General features: G+C 43.9%; 1 long non-coding RNA gene across 1 annotated transcript; it reads right to left on the reverse strand.

The window, feature by feature from the left end:
• Positions 1-22,416: 22,416 nt before the first annotated feature.
• Positions 22,417-23,650, reverse strand: LOC138358913 (uncharacterized). Its single transcript, XR_011225620.1, has 3 exons — positions 23,141-23,650; positions 22,870-22,998; positions 22,417-22,489 (listed from the first exon to the last, which is right to left on the reverse strand). It is a non-coding gene; the product is annotated as an uncharacterized lncRNA (long non-coding RNA).
• Between the last annotated feature and the right edge of the window lie 569 nt (positions 23,651-24,219).

Here is a 24,219-nt window from a genome sequence, read left to right on the forward strand (position 1 = left end):
TGAATCCGGGAGAGGGCGTCCGCTATCACATTCTCTCTCCCTTTAATGTGTCTGATTTCCAACTATTACTCTTATAACAGTTGGGACCATCTTGTCAGCCTCTGGTTCGAAGTGTTCATTCTGTGCACGAACGTCAAGGAGTTATGATTGGTGAACACTCGCACCGGTCTTGTACCTCCACCCACCTTCGTTCATCATCCTCTAAAGTAGTTTTCAGAGGATGATGAGCGAAGTACTAAGAGGGCTGGAAGGCTGTGCCATGTACATAGACGATATAGTAGTGTACGCCGATAGCTGGAAACAACACATGAATCGACTGAGAGAATTGTTCCAAAGATTGGAAGAAGCGAACCTGACAGTTAATCTTGCCAAGAGCGTGTTCAGGAAGGCTGTGGCTCAGCAACACACATGCGTTGCTGAATCACAGCAACCTTCCCCCTGTCCCACAGTCCTTCCCACCATTCCCTCCTCCCCCGTCCCCTCGTCGTCCCAACCATCCCTCACTACTTTGTCCCCTCGTCCTTCCCACCATTTCCCCCTCCCCAGTCTCCATGTCTTCCTCACCATTCCCCACTCCACTGTCCCCTCGTCCTCCCAACCATTCCCCACTCCTCTGTCCCCTCATCATTACAACTATTCCCCCCTCCCCCATCCCCATGTCTTCCCCACCATCCCCCACTCCACATCCCCTCGTCCTTCTTACTACTGCCCTCCCTCTCCTGTCCCCTATTCCTCCCTCACCATCCCCCCACTCCCCTGGCCCCTTGTCCTCCCCATCACTCTCCATTCTGCCCTCATTCACCCCCCTCCCCTCGTCTCCACCATCCCCAACTCCCCCATCTACTCGTCCTCCCCACCATTACCCCCCGCCTCTGTCCCTTCATTGTCCCCACCAACCCCCCACTCCCGTCCCCTCGGCTCCCCCACCATTCCCCACTCCCTTGTTCAAAGCATTCCCAAATGATCTGGTATTCACTTCAGAAAATTAGGAACATCAAATGATCTGATGTTTCCATCACTGAAAAATAAGAAGAACAGTTAAAAACCAAATGGAAAACAATGAAAAAATGTAAAAAATATACACATGAAATGAACGGTATGGTAAACAACACAGCTCAATTCAAATGCAATGTCCCACAAAATAATTAAATCAAAATGAAAATAAATCGAAATCTATGAAATTTAATTTATCAATGAAATCGGAAACATTGAAATGGAATTATAACATATTTAGAATTGCATGTGTTGATCTTTTGTGCAACATATGGCACCGTTTTTCAAAAACGTATGTTTTTACCTGTCACATGGGTGGCATCTATATAGCAGGTATATAAAATGACGCGCCAATTCATATGCAACGTTGTGTCAAAATTTTAAAGCAATCGGTGAAGCACTTTTGGTGATTACAGCGTGTGTTGCTCTTACGTCCAACAGATGGTGATGTTTAAAAAAAAATTTCAAAGCCATCTGTAAAGAGGTTTCGAAGATTTCCCTAACATGAAAAAACACAGTTTTTCAGAAAAAGCATGTTTATTTGCCGTCACAGACGTAACATGTATATCGTATGTATATAAAAATCTGCTCGGATGCGAATGGAACATTGTGTGAAAATTTCAAAGCAATCGGTGAAGAACTTTCGGAGATTAGCGGTTATGCACAAACGAACATTTCCATTTTGATTTATAACTAGCAGTACCCGGCCACGCGTTGCTGTGGCTCAGCACAGCAACCTTCCCTGTCTGCCAGTCCACTCCACCATGCCCCCTCACCCGTCTTCTCAGCCTCTCAACCATTCCCAACTCCACTGACCCCTCGTCCTCTCTTCCATTCCCTACTCCACCATCCCCTCTTCCTTCCCACCATGCCCCACTCCCCTGTCCCTTTGTCCTCCCCTCATCATTCTTCATTCCCCCATCCCAAACTCCCCCCGTCCCGTTGTCCTTCCTCACCATTACCCCCCTCCTTTGTCCCCTCGTCTTCAACTACCATCTCTCAAATCCGTCCCCTCGTCCTCCCCACCATCTCTCACTTCCGTCCCCTCGTCCTCCCCACCATCTCTCACTTCCGTCCCGTCGTCATCCCCACCATTCCCCACTTCCTCGTCCGATGCCTTCCCAAATGGTCTGATGTTCCCATCAGAAAATTGGGAACGTCAAGTGATCTGATATCGGCGTGCAACGCCGGATACGACCGCTAGTATGCTAAAGCTAACTTAACAGAGGAACATTTCCCACAAATGTATCCGCTGTATTGTATCAGGAATGTGATGGTTCTACTGTAGCAGGAATGTAACGGTTGTATTGTAGCAGGAAAGTGACGATTCTATTATATCACGAATATGACGCTTATACTGTATGAGTAATGTGACGCTTATGCTGCTGCAGTAATGTGACGCTTATGCTGCTGCAGTAATGTGACGCTTATGCTGCTGCAGTAATGTGACGCTTATGCTGCTGCGGTAATGTGACGCTTATGCTGCTACAGTAATGTGACACTCATGCTGCTGCAGTAATGTGACACTTATGCTGCTGCAGTAATGTGACACTCATGCTGCTGCAGTAATGTGACACTTATGCTGCTGTAGTAATGTGACACTTATGCTGCTGTAGTAATGTGACACTCATGCTGCTGCAGTAATGTGACACTTATGCTGCTGTAGTAATGTGACACTTATGCTGCTGCAGTAATGTGACACTTATGCTGCTGCAGTAATGTGACACTCATGCTGCTGCAGTAATGTGACACTCATGCTGCTGCAGTAATGTGACACTCATGCTGCTACAGTAATGTGACACTCATGCTGCTGCAGTAATGTGACACTCATGCTGCTGTAGTAATGTGACACTCATGCTGCTGCAGTAATGTGACACTCATGCTGCTGCAGTAATGTGACACTCATGCTGCTGCAGTAATGTGACACTCATGCTGCTGCAGTAATGTGACACTCATGCTGCTGCAGTAATGTGACACTTATGCTGCTGTAGTAATGTGACACTTATGCTGCTGTAGTAATGTGACACTCATGCTGCTGCAGTAATGTGACACTCATGCTGCTGCAGTAATGTGACACTTATGCTGCTGTAGTAATGTGACACTCATGCTGCTGCAGTAATGTGACACTTATGCTGCTGTAGTAATGTGACACTTATGCTGCTGCAGTAATGTGACACTCATGCTGCTGCAGTAATGTGACACTTATGCTGCTGCAGTAATGTGACACTTATGCTTCTGCAGTAATGTGACACTTATGCTGCTGTAGTAATGTGACACTTATGCTGCTGTAGTAATGTGACACTCATGCTGCTGCAGTAATGTGACACTTATGCTGCTGTAGTAATGTGACACTCATGCTGCTGCAGTAATGTGACGCTCATGCTGCTGCAGTAATGTGACACTCATGCTGCTGCAGTAATGTGACACTCATGCTGCTGCAGTGATGTGACGCTCATGCTGCTGCAGTGATGTGACGCTCATGCTGCTGCAGTGATGTGACAGTCTTCTGTACCATTAAAATAACTGCCTTATCCTATTGCTGCACTGCTACAGTTACAACAGTGTTGAATCACAGTAAAGAAACAATGAAATGCAATAAGATATCTACATGTAATAACATTATGATTACATGTAGATATCACATGCACAACAGCACCACCTCTACACATCATTACAATAGCCTGTTGATGTGCCAAGGTCATCCACTTATGAGTCAGTTTTCCAGTAGCCGCTTAGTATAAGAGCTTTGTTGTATTGAGACTTTCATATATTATGATTGTTATATACTTTGTTATTTATTCCAACTTATTGCAAGTAAAGCTTGCTTTTATGTGGAAACTTGACTCATATTTTTAAAATTATTCTCGCTCTGCCTAATGCCGTTCTGACATCGTGTCTGACGTCCGATGATGACGTATACCCTAGAAGAATACAATATAGATAAGTTGAACTGCAGTAAAGTATTGGGAGATACCTAGTCCGCTCGTAATGATGAGCTGAGTAATGACCCAGTCGAATATGGAGTGCATACCTGACTGTAAGAACTGTAAAATTGAGTTCCACCCATGAAACTGCAACTCTGAGGAATTGAGGTGGATCTCCCAAGATGTTTTTGATAGTCAGATGTTGCTGCACTTGGCATTAATCTTTTGCTTGTGGCAAGGTGCAGTACAGGAGGTTCGTGGTGAGCTTCTGTGCAAGAACACCAACACAGCAGTACACCAACTATGATCACCGTCTAATAACAGACCTCTCTGGCCTCAAGAGACATTTATCCCCACCTAAGAAGATCGCAGACAGCCCAAACATTACATTGAGTTAATAGAAATACGTCTCATGCGGGATTTTGAAGTATAGTTGGTTGAAAATGAGGGAAGTGAGAAAATTTGCGAAACAAAATGGCGCCTATTGGCAAAGCAGAACATCAGCAATTCATTCAGTGCGACGACACACACACCATGACGAGACAGGTGAGTGGATGGTGGTCCAGATGCTCAGCCAATCAGCGACGATCTTTCTGTGATGTCATCGAGCGGGCGCCGAGCCGAGCCCAGGGAATGGAGATCAGCCCACTGATCTGCATGACTCAGTACTTTACGGACGTGACTTCAGCGCTCTCGTGAAAATCCGTCAAAATTGGAATTTACGTGGCGAGTTGAGCCCAAGAAGAGATGCGACAGTACTCCGACCACACATGGGCGTCTGGGAGCTTTTTGCTAAAGGATAAAAGGTGATTAAACAGCGTGATGATTAGCTGAGGCCGTGGATGCCAGACAGCACGCTTATGGTCTTCGATGGGAGAGCAAGTGGCCTTATGACTAGGGCAGAACAACATGAACTAGTTAACCATCGAGACCTGGAGGCAGTTCCGACTAGCAAGAGTCGATTGATAGATAAAGATTAAGCAACCCTAAAGGGGGCACGGGCATGAATAGCCCGTAAGAGGAGGCTATTTGAAGCCATTACCAGTACCTAATGCTGTTGATCTAAAGGATTAATATGGTCTGAAAAGTGGGACAGTCGGAAGTATAGTCTGGAGAGGAAGCTTCGGCGTTGCAGAGAGTAGAGCCAGGGGCTCAACCCAACAACCGGCTGAGGATTTTTGGATAGATAGCATAATCAATCACACTGTACAAAACACCAGGGGGAGGCCAAGAGGGCCGAGCAGCAGCCATAAATCCTTGTTTGATATTCCACTACAGCATAACTATATCAGGGGGCCCTCAGGACTCTTGTTTTAGCATCGTGTAGGGTATCGTGGGAGATCCTTGACGATATTCCATGGTAAGTCGATGGTGATCGCCTGGCCATATCTGATCACGGTGTATCGACCTGTGGTTGTATCTAAAATGCGAGGTGCATCGTGACCCTCAAATATGAGCATTCGTACTCGATGAGATGTCGAGTCTGCATCTTCGGAGTCATACTCACCTATGCGTTAGAGATCCTCAAAATCCACATGCTTGTCTGAAGATGCGTAATTCTCTTCGTCCTGTGTCGCCAGTATTCCTGCTTTCTTTGTGTTGTGTACCGCTGTCAGCGTCGTCTGGCTGTCAGCAGTTATCGTCGTCCACACAGCGTCCGTCTGGGTGTCCACTTTTGTCATATTCAGCCATGGGACTTTGGTTTGGGTGGCTGTTATTCCATATTCAGTCTCTGGGGCCATTATAGGCGCAATGCCATTTGATTCCTGAAGCATGTTCACTGTTCTGAGGAATAAGTTGTGATTTTGTTTCACAACTCTGTCGCATAGGCAATGATGACCTGGATGTTGATTTTCTGGTTGATGTCGGCGTCTCTGAATTTGATGGGTACTGCTGCAGAGGCTTGTTTGGGCGTCCAGTCCATACGGTAGTTGTCACCATCTGGCTTATAGAAGGGAGGCTCGGGAACTGGTCAGGTCCAAGGTACAAGGTTGCGGCGACTTGCCTCTGGGTGGTCCGCGGCATGGTGGTCTTCTTAATCTTCTTCAGTTCCTAAATCCTTTTTGTACAGAGGTCAGAGGTGGCGGCGTGCTGTTCTCCACAGTTCGCGCATTTCTTGGCGGTGGCGGTACAGTCCTTGTAGTTGTGAATGCCGGAGCATGAGCTGCACTTAGCCGTTTGTTCTTGGTACTTGTTTGAGAAGTGCTTATAACTGAAACCCTTCAAGTACTGTCTCACTTTGTAAATCTTCTCCATGGTGATCTGGTTCAGTGAGGAAGTGATTCCGAAGCATTTGAATCCTTTCTTTGCTGTTTCCTGGGTCTGTTTGTCTGTCTCGAAGGCCATCTTTATCGTAAGACGAGTGTTGTCAGCTGTCTTGATGAGTTGAGCTGTCGTCGTTTTCAGAGTCGGGTTTTCTGCGTTCACTTACCACACTATGTGGTCAGGGACCTCACCAGCTAGCCAGTGGTTCAGCCTGTTTATGAAAATCGTTCACCTAGCAGTGATTTGTCTGAGAGGAATGGGTGAGAGATTCGCCTTCAGTAGTGGGACCCGGTAATCAGGATCCAGGATCTTCTGTAGGTCCGCTTTGCCAGTATTACCGTGTCTTCGTTACCATGAACATAGACAACCGGTCCTATGGTTGTTGCCCTGTCGATGGCGGTTGACATTTCAACCTCAGAGCGCTTGTAGACTCTAAGGAGTCGCACTTTCACTTTTGTCTTGTAGTCATTGTTCTCTGACAACGTCTCAACGGCTCAGATTGTCAGGATAACCTGGAGTGTAAAGTGGTGTGCCGGCAGCTGTGTAGGAACACACCTTGCCAGCAGGAGAGGAGAGAGGTACGTCTGACCGAGGTGGCTGCTCACAACAGTGTTCAGGAGTGTTGTATGGTAGCAAGAGTCAGTAGAGGCAATAAACCTTCGTGCTGATCCACAAGAGGAAGCCACTAGGAAGTGGCTTCCTAGTGGCCACGGCAGGAGAATGCTTTATTTGACTTTCGCCCATGAAGAGCTTAGTGATATTTGATATTATTTTTATAATTAGCCAATCCACAAGTAACCAGTGGACTAAGTGAATGGACGGTAATTCTGGATATTGGCTAACCAACAAGTAACCAGTGAACTGAGTGAACAAAAGATGATTATTATTGTTGGCTAACCTGCAAGTATCCTGTGAATCTATTGAATACAGTGAACAGACATTGGTACTGCTGGCTGGCTTAACCAGTGCTGGCTTAACCAGTGAGGTCAGACAGTATACAAGCTACAGCCGAGGTTAGCAATTTAATGTATTAGGCATTGATCTAAGGCCCCCCGAAGGGTGGAAACATCTATCCGTGCATCTTGAGTTTTGAGTTTAGGGTGATTCAACATTGTTGCTGCTTGCAAACTCCCCCAGGACATGTCCCTCTACTATGCTTCATAGGGGTGGAAGCACTCAGAGATTACTGTGGAAGAGGAGCCTAGTGGATTATCTGCAACATGTCTGAGATATTGTGAGAGCAAAGAAGAGGAGATCAAGGATATGCATCATGTCACGGATCAGCTGAGAATGCAGTGATGTCATGGAGGTAGTGGAGGCACCAGTGAGCAGAGCGGTGGAAGGCAGCTTCAGGCTGCTGGGACACCATCTGCCTTAGTTCAGTAATATGCCCTTCCTTTCCCCCTTTGCTGATTAGAAGTTCCAAAAAGAATTGTTAGGAATTTAATTAATATATATTATATGTGCCAGGATGGCTTATAATTGTATATGCATATGAAGAAACCAGTTAATGTGAATCTGCACTTGGAGACAATAAATACTTTATCTGGTGAAGTGAAGCCAAGGACTAGTGAATGATAATTAACATTGTTGAATGTTTAGCAATCTTGATAGAGATTAATTACAAAGCCTCATGTTTTCGTGTAATTGTGGGAAAATCCTAGCAGCTTTAATCCTTTTTAATTCTGTGAATATTCAAATATTTTTTTTTTTAATTTACTTTAATATGATATTATTTTTATATGATTAATTTTATTAGTTAGTTCTTAGTAATAAGTTAGTAAGTTAGATAGTAGTAAGTACGTAAGTGGACTGTATGTTCTGATTCAGCTGCTAAAACTTCTCACACAATATGAGGGACAATTTGTAGCTTAAACCACTTTGAGGTGGCTCCTTCATAAACCACAAATTGTTTACCTAGTCTTTTATATATAAATTATAAATCATACCATATATGGTGGTCTAATCTACTATTATACCACAGTAAATTAAATTTATAACTACTAATACTATGTCGACAGTATTGAACAAAAGGAGCCTTAGCTGTTCCTGTTGGTGGGGTCTGCTAAGGCTGTGTAATTGTAGCATCAAAATTGGGTGTAGCTCTGTGTCTCTGAGTGCCACGTAATGGCGGCTGTATGGAGGCCTACAAAGCTTGTACAGATAGAGGAAGAAATTTCTATAATTATATTGGAAGCCAGCTTCCTGCTTCACTAACTTCCCTCACAATTACCTGTTTGGGTTTTAATAATGGTTCCCTAAACATATAAATACAGGTATGACTTGGAATAAGAGGAGCTGTGTAATATAGAGTATGTACATGTTGATGGGTTTAATCCCACAGTATAACTGCCTACCTATTTATGTTATATAAAATGGCCAGAATATATACGAAATACTTGGTAAGACGGATACTGGTGTTGCTGTGGTTGTTGAGTGGCGGTTGTGCTGGTTGTTCGCTTGTTGACACGTAGTCTGGGTGTCTAACGAGTTATACCAGCTCATATGGAGGAGCCCTCTAAACAGAGTGTTGGTTTGTTGTGATTCTGAGTCTACGTGACGACGCTCCAGGGGTGATGTCCTCAAATGTTTGGTGGTTCTATTTATGTTTAAGGAATAGAGAGTTAAACTATATTCCTGTTGTTGGAAATTTAAATACGTGACGTCCATGACGTCACGGAATCACCTATTCTTTCTTTCTTTATGGGGGGTAACTCATGTTATTATGTGTGTCGGATTTCCGACATAATTCTGGATGGGAAGGAATACGGGTCGAAGTCCCGGTAAAGACTGCAATCACTTTATTCCTCTCCTTCAGTGGTGCTTTAATTTTAGTTTGCATTGTTGTGCTGCAGTCCTTTGGGGACGGATATCCCGAACTGGCGTTTCGGGTGCTGGAAGTCGTTGAATGTCTTCTTTTCCTGCCAGTTCTAAAGGAACTAATTTCTCTAATGTTTTGAGAGTAGTGTTGCCTCGGAATTTTACTTTCACTATTCTAAAGATGCCCTGGCTGTCTGGATGAACAGAGACTATTTGGCCAATAGGCCACTCTGACCGTGGCCCATCGCTGTCCACCAGAACTATGTCACCAGGATTTAAGTTAATTCTGTTGTAGGGGTTGTTTGCTGAGGGAATGAAGATTTCCTCAGCTAGTTTTCTAGATTAGGCGGGAGTCACTCTAGGGACTCTAAACAAGAAGTTTTCAAACTACATGCACTTGTGTGTTGTTGGATGAAAGCTTATGTTACGGACTGTCGTTTAAGACTGGCTAGAGGTCTGTGATTGCTCTGTAGAGAGAGTTACAGAATTTTTCCTGTTTCTGTGAAATGGGATGAGATTTGAGAGTGAAGTGGTATAAGAGGGTGCTTGACTCTCAACGGTTTTTAGAGGTGGGGGGACAGAGGGGTGAACGTTGCCTCCCCCCCCCCCCACCATGTGAGACATCGTGCCAGTCCTAGGCCTCCCCCTCCTTGTGACATCACGGGACGCCTCAGGGTGAGGGCGTCTGTGATTGGAAGCGGCACCTCCGCCTCTAGGTGAGTTTCGGTACGAACAGCTGTGATTGGGAGCAGCACCATACATTTGTGCCAGCTTTGTGCTGATTGGTCAAGACAAGGTAGGGGGGAGATATGGGCATCTGAGTTCCCCTATGCCGCCAAAATCTTCAGTCTGAGCTGGGCTGCAAGCTGAGGAGAGGCGGCGGCTGGGTGGAGGTGGCAGTTGCTACCTCCACCCCCGTTAATCACTGTGTCATCCGTATTACTCATTGTGCAGGGCACTCCTGCCATCCTGGGTTGTGTCGAGGCCCAATTTGCGTGAAAATGGGGCCAAGGAGCATGGCAGGAACGAATGAAACCTAAGAGACAGTGTTCACCACCCATGAGGCAGCTGGCAGGCCTCATGGTGTTCAGATCGTTCGATTATCCTGTCTATGTTACGGACAATTGGTGGAATAAGGGCAGGGCCTCCTAGTGTAATTGTGGGGATATTACAGGCCCCTGTTGGACTTTGAATTCCACCTGGCTGTGATCATGTGGTGACGCCGGCATTGTCACCCCAGTGTACGAGCGAGGCATGCTCTGGTATGATAGGGGTATAGGTGATCTCCCATCCCCATTCTGTATGCCTGTGGGTGCTAGCCAGCCAGTCTGAGGCAACCCCATGTGCACGCCACCCCCGCGCCGTGCCACCCCCGCCCCGCCCCAGCCACCCCGGCCGCCCCCACGCCACGCCAGCCCGGGTGGGGCGCCGTGACGCCTTGCGCTTAGCTCGCGGCCACCCCTTAGGGCCACGCGGTGGCCATATGCCTTGGCCACACTTGGCCACCTGCCCTGGACACCCCTGGGGCCACACCTAGTCGACGCACGTGGAGCGAGCTAGGTGGTCTGCAGCCAGTCAGGTAGTGACCGAGGAAATGAATGTGTTGAGGATTTAAGGAGCCGTGAGTATAATAATAGTTGTTAGGTGTTACAGTGTCTCAGGACTGTTGGTAATTTCGGTAATAGTTGTGTTGTCCCATAGCGCCTGCCAGGCGAGGGAAGGAGCTGAGAGACAGCTGTCTGTACTGACGTCCAGGTGACTGGTTGTGATGTACCTGGAGATGGATGTTCTACACGGTACCACACTGTAGAAGTATATCAATATATGTTGTGTGTAGACTGACTCGAGTATGCCATGTTGCCGCATGTTAATTATATCATTGCAGAGGTAGGCAGGCCAGTGCTGCAGGGTTGTCAGTGGATACCCTGAGGTCTGTATAAGTATGGATAATTTATCTGGTGATATAATTTTCATTATGTGAATCCCATTTCCATGTGTTTCATTTGCATGTATATGTATGTACTGTGTTGTGTGGTGAGTCAGTAGATGAGATTGCTGACTGATTGCCAAATGCAACCCGTTCTCGCAAATTTAATAAGTCAATATTGACTTATTAGTTGCGTGCATAGGTGACATACTAAACATAATAGTTTCCCTTGAAAAGCTTCATAGAAAACACCGACTTTACCTAACCTACTTAGTATGTTAAAATAAGTATCTTATAGCTTCGTAATTACAATTGTTACTTAACCTATTATAGGTATAGGCTAGGTAATAATTGTAATTACGAAGAAATAAGATGCTTATCTTAACATACTAAGTAGGTTAGGTAAGGTCGGTGTTTTCTATGAAGCTTTTCAAGGGAAACTATTATGTTAAGTATGTCACCTATGCACATATTTAATAAGTCAATATTGACTTATTAAATTTGCGAGAACGGGTTGCCTAATGATGTCATTAGCATGTGGAGTATGCTGACGGCATCATTATGTGGTAGGTTTGGGCAGTGTTGTTGTTGGTATACGTAATATTACTGCCTTAGGAGCTGTGTTGAGTATTTAAGGGGCCCCTTTGAGTATTCATGGGAATTCAGAGTACTTAATGAGAACAAGCAATTGATTAGTTAATTGCCTAATTACGAGAATTAGTGCCAGCTGTCCGCGTAGCGACGGTGTTTTATATTAACGTAAATTGTCTTGCTGAAGTAGTCGTGATTGCTCACAATAGTCCCTTGCAATGGTTGCAAGATTAGGGGGGGCAGTAATGTAGGTATACTTTTGTTGTCTCCTAACCGTGTGTCATTACTGTGTGGGTCCAGTAATTAACGTGTTGCAGAAGCTGCAACCGTATGTGGGCTGTGCATTTATGTTGTTATGCATGCCATTGTAAGTGTGACCTATGTAACCTGGGGTTACTTTGTTGTTTAAGTTGTGTTGAGGACTTAAGGATTCAGTGAGTTAATTAATGGGAATTAATGTTATAAGGGTTGCACATTTGTTGATGAGTGAGTGAGAGCTGTTAAAAGAGAATAGTGTTGAACTTGTTGAGATACGTTTCTGGTGCAATTAATTGACCGTGTGACAACTAATTGACCACTCTAGCTAATTATGTAATTAGCATTCCCATCATGAATTCGCGTAGTGGGAGAGGAACTGTCAGAGTCTGTCACTATTTGTGTGAACGTAATTTGCTCGAGACTAATTACCTTTCTGGGGTATTGCAATTAGTGGCTCATGTCAATTAGTGGACTAATTAACGTCTGGGGTCTTGAGGACTCAGATGACTCGGTAAAGCAAGGTCATGGAGCTAGCATAACTCGTTATATTAATCATATTCTGTCTGGTGACAGTGGTTTAAGATGCACTATTGTTAATTAGTGGAGTAATCAACTCCTCGCCCGTTAATTCACAGTGTTTGATGAGACCTGCTTAGGCAGTGCGGAGTGAGACATATTTATGTATGATTAATTATCGGTTCTGGTTACAGTTAATTAATTGCTCAGGGTTAATTAGGGTAATTAACACTCATTAAAGTAAATTTTGACATAGACTGTTGAGAAGCTACCAAGTTAGTGGTAGGCTTGGTTAACGTAACTCGATGGGGATGTAATTAGTGGTCCGTTTGACCTTAATTAGGAATTACTCACTGAATACTTCCAAGGAGTCAAGTGTGATGTAATGTAAGAGTCTTGAGTTATACTTAACAAGATGACTTGTTAACAATAACAAGAGAGACAAGTGTTAATGATTAATGTAGAGTACCATCATGTTGTTGTCTATGAGAGACAAGTGTTTGTGATTAACGTAGTACTTTGTTGCTGACTGCTGTGATCAGTCAATTAACATAATTAATCACATAATCTATTTTGTAATTGATTAAGGCAATTTCTTTTGTTTATCGTCTGGTGACGAGAGTAAAGTAACTTAGGGATTACTGGAGCTGTGTCTCAGAATCCCACCTTGCCTGGCTTTGGTTACTGTTTACAGTGCAACTTCTTGCAGGGAGTTGCAAAGAGTGTTCACACTAGGTTGTGATAGGGGGAGTCACTGTTGGACTACCCGCCTAGTTACGTGGGTCTCTTCTGTTATGGTTGGAGGACCCATGAGACTGTGATTATAGTATCTGTTCACCGTGAAGCCGTGACAATATTGATTGCAAGCTTGTGTCATCAGTGGGGATCCATCATTGTTCGGTTAGTTCACTGGTCAGCCCGAAGTGTCAGCAAGATGGAGACTGCTGTCATTTCTCGAGGGGCTGTTGAATAGCTGTGTTGCAATTGCCAATTGATAGACAATAACGTAACAAATCACTCTCTGTGGTGTAACTTAGTCTGTGATATTTTTTTTTATTTGCAATATTGCGTTGTCAGTGGGCACACCTGTGTTCAGGTTAGTTCAGTATGCAGCCGCACAGCAAGGGTTGTTATTTAGCTGTTTGTTATAGTGCCACTGGATGGACATTAACGTAATGTAAACTCGATATTGTAGTAGTTTAGTCTCATGTTATTAATAAATTGTTTATTTTATAGAAAACGGTCTTTGATGTCAACCCTTCAACCATTCTTTTCCACCCATGTTCTGCTTTATACGATTGAATGTTGATGTGATCTTTTGATATGACGGCTGTTCTTGGGAATTCGAATTCCAATTCATAGCGCCACATCAAATATAAATATTTGATTGTGAGAACCCGTTGGTTACCCTTTATTAGTTTAAAGTCCTGTTTAACTAGGAGGAACCAACGGCCTATGTGGACAGGTTTTCACACTAGTGGTGGAAGCCTGGCGGTTTGCGCCCGCTTTTTCTTTTCTATTGGACTGATGCTTAACTGCCGTGTGCAGCCTTTAAACTTGAAGTCCACCTCCTAAGGGAGGTAGGCATAGAAAAAAATCTCACATTTGCCCCGTAATGATACTCCCTGAGAGCAATAAGGTATTCTCGAGTTCATACGTCATTCCACCGATTTATAACCCCTGATAGATGTTTGAAACGTTGAACTAAATCACTCTCTCGGACACATGAAGGATCCTCTAGTTTCTTGTCCGTAAAGGACACAAGGGTGCTGAGAGGTCTCCCATACATCAGATGAGCTGGACTTAATGGTTCACGCTGCAAAACATCATCAGAGAGGTAGGTAAGTGGTCGGTTATTAACTCGCAGATTAACTTTGAACAGATTTTCCTCAGACATGCTTTTCCTGCCACTAAGTTGGACCCATTGTCTAAGATCATAAACTTAGGACAGGATTTACGTGAAGCAAACCTGAGGAAAGCCTGTAAGAAGGCCTCGGCACTTATATCAGAAGTCACTTGTAGATGGACTGCCCTTGTTGTGGCACAAGTGAAGCGACAGATATATGCCTTTACTTTTTTTTTGTCCTTGGAGCCTGTTAATGTTAGTGCTCCTGTGAAATCTACTCCTGTAGTTTCAAAGGGACGAATATGTACAGCTCGTTGATTATGCAGCGCCTGCCTTACTCACTCTTTCTCCTGGCTAGTGGGCAAACGTTGAGGTTATTCAAAACAATGCATTGCGAATCATAACAGGAGCTCCCAGATGGACTAAAATACTGAACCTAAGACTAGAAACCAAGATAACGTCAATTGAAATATGGGTAAAAGAGATTGCTGTGTGCATGCTGACCAGGATATTGACTAAACCTAGAATCAGTTCACTTAAAGATATAATCACTGGAGCACTAACTCTGGACAGAAGAGCCTCCAATAGCAACAGGTGGACCCATTGTGCGATAAACACCATCAATACCTTCGATATAACAAACACAGTCACTGCGAAGGGTGTCGACGAAATACATGCAGACTTTGTTATGCAAGCCCCTTCGGAATCTCCACCAGCAGATTTTAAGATTATGGTTATTGAAGGAAAAAAGAACCAGACAAATCCTCATCTGCTACGTAACATTACACAGATGCATATAGGAGCAAACTTGGCATCCGACAGCTTCACTTACTTCACAGATGGATCAGTAGACCAGTAGGGACAAGAAACCGGAGCTGCAGTTAAAGCAGGAAACTCTGTAAATAGTTGTAGGCTCTCAAATGGGTGTTCGACTTTACAAACAGAGATGCTAGCCATTCAAAAGGCTTTGGAAAATGCTCTTGCTGAACACCGACAACATGTTATCATACATACAGATTCAAGAACCGCCATTGAAACCTTGTAACAAGAACACATATGTGGTAACATACATCTGATCACAAATGTCATATCATTAACCCTTAAATGGCACATAGCTATATACCATTTGACACCCACAGGCGCATACCAAAAAAAAAAAAAAAATATTTTTTCTTCCTAACCTGTTAATTTGTGTTCACTGATCACGGGAAAAATAATAAAAAAATCGTAAGTGGCATATATTGCCCACTATAGAGCGGGGAATTCTGGCAAAAATCAGGCGCTGACTGAGCGTGCGTCCCAGGCGGTCTGTTGATCGCCAGCTGTCAGGCCGGAGTTTCCACAAAGAGATAATTACCTAATTATTTCAATGTCTCTGATTGATTTTTCGTAGTTTTTTTGCTGTAATATTATTCAATAGTGTGTAGTGTGATATATTTATATAATAAAATGAGTGAATCATCGCTGTACTCAAAAATATGGTGTGCATATTGTTGATTCAATTATGTTCATCAAACAGTGAACAAATACTTTGTCGGTTATTACACTATATACACAGGTTATATATAAGTATCTGCATGTTTTGTTCACCATGACAAACCACTAAGTTGGTATGCTGAGTGGCAGTGGCAGTGGCAGGCAGTGACTGGCTGCCACTGGCTGCCACACCCTCCCTCACCTCACCTCACCTGACTGGCCACCATTCTCCACCCACTATACTGTTTTTGCTTTCATATACAGACGTTATATATAAGTATTTACATGTTTTGTTCACCATAACTGTACATCTAAGCTTGTATGGTGAGTAAAGGCACAAAGATGTAGCTACACACACAGTCAGCTGGTGGCGGCTGCCCTCAAGGCCAGACGCACTAATATTTCTCCTACAACAATACTGTTTGTAGTGTTATTATGCTATATACATACATTATATATAAATATCTACCTGCTTTATTCACCATACTTGTACAAGTAAACTGGTATGGTGCCCAAAGACCATCGTGGTCATCAGTAAACAACATGGTAAATCCTGCAGACGACGCTCCTCCCTCACCAAAATGGCGGCTTCCAACCTCCTACTCTCGCTGTTATCTCACACTATATACACGTTATATATAAGTATCTACATTTGTGTTCACCATAGCAAACCACTAAGCTGGTATGGTGAGTGCAGTCAATAAAAGGTGGCCACACACACTCAAAAGACAACGCCACCATCCTCCCTCCCACAGCATTACTCCTCCTTCCATGGTGCACAGCGCCAAATATCACCACAATCCTGCTATTATCAGAACCCTGGTCAGTTTTATCACAGTCAGGGATCTTCGGTAATAATATCATCGCTACATAATAGCATGAACAAGTATATTATGGCATTTTTAGGCGATGCTGTGGTCACAAGCTGAACAGCAGTGCTGTGAGTTCATGCTGCGTGCGTCAGGCTTGGTAGCTGACTCAATACTGAGGCCTGTTATGATCTCAGCCTGCAGGAGAAACGAGTCTCCCTCCTTGAGAGTTATTCATCAAGCCTGACCTGATTAGATGGTCTAGCAAATATTGAGGTGATAACACATATGTAAAATAGTTGCTTGGATATGTATAACAATTTGAGATTATGGGCAGTGAAGAAGAAAACAGATAAATGACTGGTTAGGAGATGTTGACATTTTGCTGGAGGCGTGAGGCTCGCTTCTGGAGGGGCTTTGACCTCACTTGAGTGCCAGACATCGCAGGGGAAAGCCGCACTCCGTTGAGCTCCCGTCAGAAGGGAACCCCTAGTGATATATCTCGAAGAGAAGAGAAGTGTGCAGACGTACCAGCTGTGGAATCGAGCTGGGAACGTTGTGGTCTCAAGTCCTGGTCGACGAAGTGTTTATTAAACCGCCCAGAGGCATTATTGTGGGCCGTGGCAGCGCCCAGACCAAGCTTCGTCAGAGGGAGGAGCGCCCTCGACTAGACAATCTGTGGTAAGCACGATTTAAGCCAGTTCATAGTGATTGTTTGTAGTTGGTCGTGTGCCCAGCGACAGTAGCAATGTTTATTTATAAGTTAGACATGTTTTGATAAGGCAGAAAGCCTAAAATAAGAGAGTGGAGGGGGAGGAACACGGAGCGACGTCCGTCCCCTCTGAGCGCTGGCAGGCAACTGAGGGAGCCCGACTCCTGACGGCGAAGGACCCTCCCTGAGTGAGGAGGCCCGCCGGGCGAGGTGGAGTATGGACCCGCCCACAACGGGGGAGTCCACTCTCACAGTATGTAGAGAGCAGATGGATATAGGAGGCAACCATATTGGGTGATTATTTTTGTTTATGTGTTAAAGGGGAAACATTTTTATTGGAGTGTCGATGGGTTGCAGGTTTGTCTTTGGGGAAGAAGTTGCTGAGAACTTCGAAGCCAGCACAGAAGGAGTAGTTGACGAGACTCTAAGGTAGTGGAGCAGAGGACCTCGAGCTGAGGAGTTAGTGAAGAGGAGTGTCACGTGCTTCTGTAGAGGTGGTGAAGCACCATAGTTGCTCGAGGAAACTGCTTGATAGCAGCCTGGAGGAGCTGCAGAGGATCCTGGTAGTGAAGCCCGGAAGAACCTGAAGATATCAGGGTAGTGAACTTCCAGAGGTGGAAGGGAAGTTCTGGTGGATTACTTGTAGGGAGTTGATAGTGTTTGGTTGTCATTAGCGTGCAAGGCGCAGTGAGAGGTGAGGGACTGTTGGCATTCTTATGTCAAGAAGTGTTTTATACTGAAGTTTAGAGTTACAGTCGTAGGCTGGATTACCTACAGATGTATGTGTTCTAGGACTGATAGAGTGATCGATTGATCATTGTTGTGTATCAAGGAACATTTATACTGATACATGTTATTGCATTCACATGCTGATTTTCTTTGTACACATTTATAGATACATATATATATTTTCTTGCTGATGGTGCAACAGTGTATGTAGACTCGATCAACTTGAGGAGGTTGATAGTATCAGGTGGTGAACCAGGAGATAGGATACCACTTGATCAGCTGATGATAGAGTTCTGATGGTGTTGGAGTGCAACCTGATTGTAATAGTATAGAGTATAGGATTCATTATTATTATATGTGTGTATGTATTGTGTATGTGCTTTGTCCAGTAAATGTATTCCAATTTGCTGGTATTTGACCTTGTCCTAGTGAGGCTTCCCCATGAAATAGTACAGAAGGAGAGAGAGAGAGAGAAAGAACCAAGATCCACTGCTGTGGACAGGGTAAAAGGTAATACTAATAAGTCAAAAGGGGATTGAGGAGATCATATCACCTAAGGAGAGAGTGGGGAGTCACAGCGGCTCGAGTGGGTGTGTGCACGTGACAACGAGGCTGAGTGTTGGAGCCGCATCCCCTAATCATGTGACGTTGAGCCCCTCTCCAAGAGGCAGAAGCGCCTAGTGTGATCTCCTAGTGAAGTGTAAGCACTCTACCGAGTTGTGGGTTGGGTTGTCCGTAGAGAAGGATCAACGACGCCAACAAAACAAACCCACAGACTATAATAGGCCCTAACACCCAGGAGTTTGGCCCACGATTTTTTTTTAAAATGGCGTCTGTTTACAAGAGCCCTGATGAAGGTGTGGTGAACCCTGTGTATCCGCGGGCCGTTTAAATCTTGCGTAGTACTCCAAAGCATCACATGATGCGATGCACAATTTACTGCAAGTCGGTCAAAGCATCATATGATGCGATGCGCAATTGAAGGGTTAATGCAAACACTCAAACGACAAGGCCGATAGGAACTTATCAACTGGGTGCCAAGTCATGTGGGAATAATAGGAAATGACATTGCAGACGAAGCTGCAAAACTTGCAACTAAGAGAAGAAATGTAGACATTTACATACCACAGAGTCTATCACAGATTAAGAAAGTAATTAGAAACAGAGCAATGCAAAAGATTTACAGTGACCACAACACAGCAGTTGCAACATCAGGATCTGCGGGTTGGTACAAGAATTCAACCAACTATGAACCACTTAGTTTGATGAAAGGGAGCAGTAGAGCAACAGATATACACTTACATCACATTAGGCTTGGATACCCATGTGCATGGGAAATAGGCTTACAGGTTCCGGAAGATGAGAGGAAATGTCAGAACAGTGGAGAAATTCCCGACAGACCACTGAAACATTATCTAACACAGTGCACAGTTACAAACCCATTAAGATTTCAACTTTGATTCAACAGAGCAGAAGTTGTTAAACACATATGGCAAAATCTTACTGAAGCGACCATACGAGTCATAAATACTCATACTCCGCCCAAGTAAAACAGAAACAAGCAACACTTAGGGGGCCAGCCAGAGGCTTAGGGCCTGCGCAGGAATATCCCTGCAAAAAAAAAAAAATATTGGAAGTGAAGGAGGGTCTAGATATGGACACACTCTCTGGCATTGTATCTCCGGTAAATAACACAGGATTTAATTATGAATTTTACTGTCTGCCTACCTTGGGGTAGCCAGTACTGTTGTCTTAAGTCTGTGAGAGTATCTATTACCCCACCATGCAGAGTGTTGTATTTGTGTATGTGTAACACAATTAGTTTGCTTACTATGTGGTGACGAGGAAGAAATATTGAATTTTTTCTTCCAGATCTATGTCCGCATGCTGTAAGCGGCCTCCGCATCTGATTATGTTATAATTGTCGGTGTCTAACCAGAGACCAAGATCACTTTGTAGCTACTTAGGAACATTGTCAAATACTGTCCCGAATGTGTCTGTCTGAGCTAATTTGACCCAGTACCTTAGGGCACTAGGGAATTTATGCTTGTTTCCTATTTTCTTTAGAAAATCAAACACTACTAGGGTGACACCTATTAGTTTGTTCAGTTCAGAGTACCGATTAGGATCAATTACCAAAGCCCGAAGTAGTTCTGGGTTCTCAGTGGGAACAGTGACATTGGTCACAATGACTTGTGGCTTTTGTTCAGGCCAATGGTCGCTGATTAGTCACTGAGGTCCATTGAACCACATCTGTGCCTTTGTTAATTGCTGTAAAGTCAGGCCTCGGGAGAGATAGTCAGCTGGATTCTCTTTGGTGGGTACATATCTTAGTTTATACCCTGCCGACAACTCTCGTATTTCCTTAACACAGTTACTCAGGTAAGGATTTTCACTATTATTGATTTTAACCCACTGTAGCACTGCCTCATTATCTGACCATACCACTGTTTCTTCAAAGTGGATGTTGCTTAAGGCCTTGATCATATAATGAGCCAGTCTTACACCTAGCAGTAAGGCTGTTAATTCCAGTTGTGTCAATGATCGTTTCTTTAAAGGTGCCACTCTGGCCTTTGATGTGAGCAAATTGGCTTGCCTATTTGAGACCAGGTAAGCTACTGTGCCATAAGCCTTTCCTGAGGCATCACAGAATACATGTAGCTTAATTGGTTCTTTTTCATTCACTGTGTTCCGAGGGAACTTGGCAGACTCTAGGATACTTAAATCTTTTACTAGCCCTTACCATTTTTCTTGTAAGGTAGGTGTTAGAAGATCATCCCAGCCTATCTTTTGTTGCCAACATTCCTGTATTATCAGCTTTCCATTAATTAAGATTGAACTTAATAGTCCCAATGGGTCGAAGGGTTTGCTGACTTGTGAGAGTAATTTTCTCATTGTTAGGTTGGTGGTATTTGGCTCCATCGACTTGATTGTCAACTGATCTGCTGTCATCCCATTCGACACCTAGTACTTTTGTCCTCTTGGGTACCTGGGAGGGAGCCGGTCGGCCGAGCGGACAGCACGCTGGACTTGTGATCCTGTGGTCCTGGGTTCGATCCCAGGCACCAGCAAGAAACAATGGGCAGAGTTTCTTTCACCCTATGCCCCTGTTACCTAGCAGTAAAATACGTACCTGGGTGTTAGTCAGCTGTCACGGGCTGCTTCCTGGGGGTGGAGGCCTGGTCGAGGACCGGGCTGCGGAGACACTAAAAAAAAAAAAAAAGCCCCGAAATCATCTCAAGATAACCTCAAGATAACATGGTAGTCAGGAAAATCAGTTTCGAACAGTTGATTTAATTTTGCATTGTTGGAGACCCACGACTGTAGAGGCATATTTGCTCCCATTAATTCTCGATTGGCCTCGTGGTATATGTTCAGCAGTTTACTTTCACTGCTGGCTGTTCCTTGGAAATTGTCTACATACAAGTTATTGCTAATTTCTGTTTTATTTGGGCTATTGGACTTCTTCAAGTGCATGTCTAAGATAGCTTGAAGCAAAAATGGGGAAGACGTGGCACCAAACAAAACAGACGCAAACCTGTAAGTGATTAATTCACTGTTTGGATCGTTAGGATCCTTGATCCATAGGAACTTTGTGTAGTTACGGTCTTCTTCTTGGAGACCTACCCTAAGGAAAGGCTTGCTGATGTCGGCCGTATATGCGTAAGTCCCTATGCGGAACTTTAACAGCACTTTGTATAGCCTTTGTGTCAGGCTAGGGCCTGTTTGAAGGGAGTCATTTAACGAAACACTACTCTGTCTTGTCTTAGCGCTGCAATTAAATACTATCCATAGTGGAGTAGTAGCTGACTTTTTCAGTACAGGGTGGTGTGGCAGGTAGTGTCCTTCCTTTGGGTTATCATTAGTGACAACTTCGATAAATTTGTCATCGAGTTGCTTCTGTATTATTTCATGGGACAATTTCAAGTTCTCAGGATGTCTTTGTAAGCGCAACACCTGTGATCTTAATTGGTTTTGTGCCATAAAATGTTTGACGGGTAGCTGAGGGTGATTCAGCTTCCATGGTAACCTGACCCAGTATTGATTATCTCTGTAGATAACTGAGTCCAGGTATCGTTTGTAAGTCCAGTCGTCATCTGGGCTAGGTTGTTCAGGGACAATGCTGAGAGTTGCCAAGTCCCATAATTTATGTACTGGAGGATCAAGCTCATCCTCGGACATGTCTCTGAATTGTAGTGGAGACTGTTCTCCTAGTCATGCAACCATTACTGGGTTGGTATGTTGGTGGTCTACAGGTGCGGGTTGCTTCAGTCTCAATACTGGGCCTGTTAGCAAATAGCCACCTGCAGATGGTAACAAGTTCATTCCCTGTTTTTCATCCTTTCCTTTGATAAACTTATGGTAGACATCTGATCCCATTAGGATTCCAATATTGGAGAGGTTGTCTGATGTGATTTTGTCAGCCAATTTGATTCCCTTTTCTTCCAGGAATTTGGCTGTTGTCCCTAGACCATTGTTACGGTGCCCTCTCCTATTTCTTTCGTTTGCCGGCTTAAGGGGGCGATAGTTAGGGTTCATAAAAGTTGTTCTAGTGCAATGAAAATTTATTGACGTGTTACACGTGAAGAGGGCTGCAAGTGGTCCAAGTTTCAGCATCGCAGCCTAAATAGAGAGGGAGAAAAAAAAAAAAAACTTTTTTTAACCATTTTTTTACATGTTTTAAAGTTGATATAACAAATACAAATATCAACTGATATTATTTCTATGATACTCAGCTATCACAATACTATATAATAAAGGTTGTCTAGTGGCATTATTATCCCAAACCTATTTAGTGCAATAATACAAATTTTCAAAGTTCACCCAAAAAATTATGCAACAAAATGATGTTTATAAATATATATAAAATCAATAAATGATCTTAGGGGAAATATATAACTTGAGTTTTTAGAGGCACAGACTCTACATATAATGTGCAAGTTCCATGTAAATTGAATAATAAATAAAAAAGTTATTCAACCATATAGTTGCAAATTAGTTACCTGTAAAAAATGAAGGTCAAAGTTCAGCCACCTTTGGCTGAGGTTGATGAACTACCAATTTCAATCAAAATTACCACCCTTGTAGATTGGCATTCCTTCAGTAAGGTGTGTAAGTTCCATGAAGATCGCCTGATAAAAAAAAAAAAAAAAAAATTATTAAAAAAAAAAAATAAAAAAAAAAAATAAAAAAAAATAAAAAAAAAGACAGCAGCTTTATATTTACAATTATTTATGATATAGTATCAAGATATAAAACATAATATATACTAACCTAATATAATTGGTCTGAAATATGCAACATCTTGCAACATCAAGAGGGAGAACGTCTTGAGTTGCAGGTCTAAGATCTTGAGTGGCAGGTGCCGCAGGTGGTGTGGCAGGTGCCGCAGGTGGTGTGGCAGGTGCAGCAGGAGGTGTGGCAGGTGCCACAGAGGTGTGGCAGGTGCCACAGGAGGTGTGGGTGCCTGGGTGTGAGGCGAGGTAGTGTGTTGTGGGGGCGGGAGGCTGCCCTCTCTCTTCACTCAAGGGAACTCTTGTTTTGCCTCAGTGTGGCTTTACGCTCCTTCTTTACTTGGCTAACGTGTAGAGCTCTTGCCTTTAGAGCTTTCTTCTTGTCCGATACTATATCCATTGTGCAGTATATGCAAGAAAATACGATCTGTGCGAGCGCGTCAGGCATGCGACCGCCGGCACAGACACTGAGAGGGTGACTAAGCCAGTAAATCGGATTATAGCCCCTCCCTCTCACAGAAGACAGTTGCCAGCGAGTGTGTTTATAATTTGTATATGCATAACAAGATATTCTCCACTCTATTGCGAAATACTAGACGCTTACAACGTATGACGCATCACCCTACGGCGCACCCGAGCCGCGAGGACCAGATTTCGGGCAATTGCGGCTGGAAAATTTGCTCTAATTACGTTATTTATTATCATAACATTAAACGGTTTGCACCACGGTGTTGCCAGAACGTTGTAGTATTTTTATAAATTTTTCGTGTTTGGCCGAATTTTTTCGGCCAAACAATGATAACGCCACCTTTTTAAAGAGTCATATCAGCTCTCCCTACTGATTCTCTGAGGTTCAGGGAGTCTAATGATATATGTGGCGACCAGACCGGCTGCCAGTTAAGGCATGGAAGTTATATTATAAGTTGTAAATAAAGGAAAATTGGCGCCCTGTTATAAAATGAAACAGTATCCCCTACGGCAGATATGACCTTGTGGAAGGGACACTATGCCGATCGCGGATTGGCCGACGTAGGTCGCGGGCGACAAATCAGGGCCCGCCATGACGTCACCGAGTGCCCCGGGCGGCGCCAACGTCAGAGTTGTACTGACCGTGGAAGC

This window comes from Procambarus clarkii, chromosome 1 (assembly GCF_040958095.1).
Source record: "Procambarus clarkii isolate CNS0578487 chromosome 1, FALCON_Pclarkii_2.0, whole genome shotgun sequence".
Classification (NCBI taxonomy): Eukaryota; Metazoa; Arthropoda; class Malacostraca; order Decapoda; family Cambaridae; genus Procambarus; species Procambarus clarkii.